This window comes from Pseudopodoces humilis, chromosome 2, assembly GCF_049639895.1.
Source record: "Pseudopodoces humilis isolate 2021_Gansu_Grassland_sample_001 chromosome 2, ASM4963989v1, whole genome shotgun sequence".
Lineage (NCBI taxonomy): Eukaryota > Metazoa > Chordata > Aves > Passeriformes > Paridae > Pseudopodoces > Pseudopodoces humilis.
Genome location: NC_142201.1, coordinates 112,428,486 through 112,433,860, shown reverse-complemented (window position 1 = coordinate 112,433,860; position 5,375 = coordinate 112,428,486).

Genomic DNA, 5,375 nt, shown 5'->3' with positions numbered 1-5,375 from the left:
GAGCAGGCAGAGGAAGCAGAGGTGCTCATTGCCTTGTGGAAATCCAACCAGCCAGTTCTGAAAGCTGCTCTGGTTTTTGTGGGTAATGGTATCTGCCCACACAGCTGAGAAGGAATCATTCAAGGAGGTGTTACATTCTTACCTTGTGGATAAATGCATAAAGAAACCATGCATTTTGGTTTTGTTTTTTTTTTTTTCAAAGTTTGAGTGTGTGAGTTCATTATCTTCTCAAAAGCATGGAGCTTGTTTCATAAACTTCTACTCAGAATCCAAAGAGCAATGTGGAAGGAAATCTTGAGATAGATGGGATGCTGGAATAGCCAAAAACTTGAAATACAGAACAAGCAGGAAAAAGTGAGTTGATGTGAAATTGTGTGAGACTTGCACACAATGGAAATCAGATGCATGCAAGAGAAGCCCTTTGCAAGGCTGAGATAAGTGTCCTGTAAAACATCTGCTGTAGGTGTGGGAAGACCAGCACAAGTGATAGATTGTGTGGATATTAACAGCAGCTGATTGAAGCAAATCCAGAATATTGGGAGGGTTAAGCTTGCATTACAGAGCAGAGTTAAACTAATATTCTGCAAGTACAGAGGTCCCTCAGCTGTTGGTAGGACCGGCAGGAACTTTAGGCAAACAAAAGCAGAGCACTTCAGGTTGGGGTGAACAAAAAGGTGAGGAAGAACCTGTTTCACATCTGTAATGTTGCTTAGTGGTGGTGAGCCACAACTCAGTACTGTCCTTACTTATCCATTGCCTAGGAAGGAGAAAACAGGGATCCTCTCAATCCTGAAGACACAGCAATCCTATCTAGTAGCATCCCTTGAAAGGAGAGCCTTTCTCAGAGGCTGGTGAAGGAGTTACTTAAATGTTAAGCACTTTATTCACAATCCACTGTTCATAGAAACAATCACAATGTGAAGACAGGAAATAGGAGTCCTTCAGTTCTGTATGGAAAACTGAAATACAGAAGATTTTGAAACCAAAAAGATGCCGTTGAAGTTTTTGGTCTTCCTACCCTAGGGCAGAGGTGTGGCAAACATGCACATTGCCCAGTTACTGTGCTAATCTATCCTCTAGCTCATCTCACACTGCCTTGTCACATAATATTTTTTTAAATTTGGGATCCTGTTCTATGAAAATTGTAGTGGGATTGCAGGCAGGGGAGGCAGAGGGGTGAAAACTGATGTTCAGAGTCATTGCAGAAATGCAGGACAGCACAGAGCAACTGTTCCTGCTCAGCTGTCACTGAAGAGTTTGTCCCAGTGTGTGCAGGGCTTAAATCAACAGGTGGGTGAAAATTGAGTAAAAAATCAGGGGGTGCATAAAACCCCCTGTTCATTGTAGCAATGGCTCACACTTGCAAACCTAAGGGTTTCTTTGTAAGATTGGCTGTGAAGTAGTTCTGGAACATAAACTCAGTAGTTCAGTAATGCCTCTGCTAATAATCCTCTGTGGAAATAAACAGGTATTTGCATTAATTCTGCTTTCTTTCCCCTTCCTGCAAGGTAAAAAGAATGCAAATTCAAAATCATGTTCGTGAGTTCTAGAAGAGTTTTGCCTTAACTTTGAGTTGGATTAACATAAAAGGTTATAAAATTATGATCACAGGTATGTGTGCATTACATGAATTCCAATTATGGCCCACTTCCAGAGATTTGTATGATGTTTGAGGCACCAAAGAATTTTTTTGTAGTCGCAAAAAACCTGATTTAAATGCATCATTCATTATATATACGTATATACACACTATATATATATTTACATGTATAAAAACATTAAAAGTTTTAAACATAAAGTTAATGGGGTCCCTATCAGACAAATGCACTTTCACATTTTTTACTTTCAAGATACCAACTAATTGTTAAGGACCCAGGTACTGTGTTGAATGTTCCCAGGCTCCCCCTTCTTTGCTTGACATTGCTTAAATATATTTGAGGGGAAAAAAAAGTTCATTTTAAAGTATTACAGTTCTGAAAATCTAAAAGCTGAGTCAACAAAGATACAACAAAGATGTTTATGTAAAATCTTTTTAATGTACCTTTTAATCTTTGGTGCTTTTTTGCCGTTTCCCTGGAGCTCCATACGTTTGAAGATGCTTTAAAAACATGATTGAGACTTGTATTATCTTTGGTTTAAGTGTGTAGATAATTGCATCTGTGTACATGCATAAACTGTGACCATAATTTTTTGTACCTGCATTAAAGCCATTTTTGTTCAAAGATGCTTTTCTGGGACACCACCATTTGTTTCTGTCATGTGTTCAGTGTGTACACTCTGGAGAACAGGAAATATGAATTCTTACATAGGTGAGGATGAGCATCACCTAACAATTACCAGGAATCTGTGAAACTGATTTAAAGTAGCAAGTGGGTGGTAATGTTTTAAAATAATTATTTTCACTTCAAAAGACACTGCATTTTCTTTAAGCTACTCTCTAATACCTGTTAGTATTCTCAGATAGTTGCAGTATTAAGCAACTTTAATCAGAGGCAAAAAGATACTTTGATCATGTGTGGAATACTTCTCCATGCTTTTTAAGGATTCTTTATTATCTTGAGTATTTCTCCATACTAAGCCTGCAACTTCTAAGGCTGAAAACAGGTTACAAGTCTTGAGAGTTGGAGGTTTTTTGGTTGCTTTTTTTTCCCCAGGCATTAAGCATTGTGTGATATAATTGGAAATCCTTGAAGATGTATCACTTCGATTCAATAAATCCTGAAGTACATGTGTAATGTAAGCCTCCAGCTACCCTAAAGCTGACTGAAGTCATACATGAGCTTAGGAGCCTTGTTGGATCCAAGTTGGTGCAATTCAGTGCTCATAATTGTATTTAATAACATTCCTTCAGTTGGATTTTAAGAGTGTCTTTTCTAACCCCATCATGTTTCACTGTAAAGGTCATGTAACTTCTTATTTCAAAAAAACTGCCGTTTGGTGTAGGCACCTTTCACAAAAGAAATACTGAAAGTAGGTTGCAAGTGGTCATATCTGTGGGGCAAGGTCACTGGTACTTTGGTTATTTAGCCATATTCATTAAAATTATATTAATTGTATAGTTTGGATAATTTATAACATTAAACTTTGTGATTTTAATATCACATGGAAGGTTCAGCTGTACTCATTTCTTTTATTGTTTAACACCAGTGCTATGGACAAAAGACCCAAAGGGGGTGGTAGTGTTACTATTTTCTTAATTTATTTGGTACTGTATAACACCTTTCTGATTAAATGCAGTGTATGCATTTTGGGACTCTTAATTTGTAAAAGCTATTACAGGTTCAGCAAGAAAGGAAATTTGTGCTTCCTTGTTGAATGTTAAATTATTTTACTTTGCATTTTATATAAGAGTACAACTTAAAACTGAGCCATCAAACTGCAATAAATCTACAGTAGTGTTTCATTTTAAAGACCTTTTGTACTGTACATAGATTTGTTCAATAAAACATTGTCTTTGTTGTTGATAGAAACTGATCTTGTCATTTGGAAGTGCTGCTGTGATGTTCGGAGCTACTGTGTTGTTTGGTTACATGATGGTTGCGTGGCACCTGTGTGAAGACACCAGGTCTTGACGTTCCAGGTGTCTGGATATTTGGATTTGAACAGACCAAGCTTCAAAATGGGGACAGCAGTTAATTCCTAGGGTTCAAAATCCAAATTTGGGGCCACAGACAAGTCAGAGTGCAGCTGTTTTAAGATACCTCTGCTTCTGGTTGGCTGTCAAGTTCAGACAGAAAGACAGTGTAGCTGCTTTTTTATTTTGTGTCAGAAACTTCTGAAATTATTGGGTAATTTAGATTTATTATTCACAGCCCTATAAACTAGGGTTTTTTGACTGCAGATTTCTGACTGTCTTCTGGAAAATTTTGGGTGGGTTTTTTTGTTTAACTTCAAACTTACCTTTATTTTCTACTTCAGATGATTTTGACAAGGTCCTTGCCTGAGGAAGTGAAGTGTGGTTATAAGGGTAAGGGGCCTCAGGTACATTTTGCCAGCAAAAATATTTATCAAAATGGCAGTGTGTACATAAGCCATTTAATAAATTCATTGCTAAATATATTAACACCAAATATAAACTTCTTTGCCCCTTATCAGATGGACAGGAGAGAGAAAATACAACAAAAGCCCTTGTAGTAACTCCTTGAATTACAACAACAATTTATTGTTAAAACAGTACTGTTCACCGTTTGGTTTAAATAGGCTAATAATGTTCCTGTTTCTTCCCCTTTGGGAATGCCAGTTCCTGCTCAATGCTCAAGTCAATTAAAAGTTTGAATAAAAACTGTAAAGGGATTTCTAAGTTACGAGAAAGAGGGGAAAAAATGAAACCTACTTCTGAGATTATCCCCTTTCCACCCCCATCACCTCTAAAGGAGAAGCACTTACAAAGTAAAATAATATATAAATATATTATAAATAATCCTGCTGAAAGGGGCGGTCTTGGTTTAGAACAGGAAAAGGACTGTGGGGAGACATCAGTCCAGAATATTGAAAAGTCTCTCCAATCTCCCTGATGCCAGTGCACTTTTCCTCTCTATGGATTAATGGGAATGTGACCATTCCAAGGCAACCTGCCCCTCCCTGCCCCTCCCACGCCCTCATTTCTTGCTGAAAACACAGCAAACATCTCAGTCTAATTTTAAAAATAGCATCTTGATGGTTGCAGTTTTTTCCCCCTGAATTCCAGAACATTTGTATAGGTATTATACTCCTTCAAGGCTGCAAATCTAAATAAAGATTTATTGAAACAAGGAAAATGAAGCAAAGGTAATTTATATTTCACAAATGCGTTGTCTAATTTGTAGTTTGCAGGATTGATACTAATCATGAATATTAAATCAGTGTACATGTGAGGGGAAGTTTGACACAGCAGACAATAAGCATTATTACATTAAAGTTTTTCCAGATGCTTCCAGACTGAATTTTTATCTGAATGATGAACTTAAAATTCATGGATAAATGTTCAGATGTTTCTGGCTTGTATGGAATTCATTGCTGCAGCTCAAGAGAACAGCTCTTACTCAGCTGAATGTGTGTTGGTTTTCCTTCTGCTCAACCTGGGAGATCTGCATGGCCTTTGTTTACATCTCAGCAAGGAAACAATCATCTAAAGTACAGGGATAAGGAGTGTGTTTTCTGTTCCCATCAGTGTTCTGTTGAAGATTTACCGGATCTTAAGGGCAGGAGTTCCTTACTACAGCTCTGAACAGAGCCCACCATAATGATGAGTTCAGTTTGTGCCAAAGCATCATCACTAATTTGAGTGTGGTTCTTTTTTGTGCCTTTACAGAATCTGGGTCTTCCTGGGTTTGAAATCCCAGGCAGCTTTAGCACATAAAGGTGGTCTCCTCACACATCCATATTAAAGCATGGGG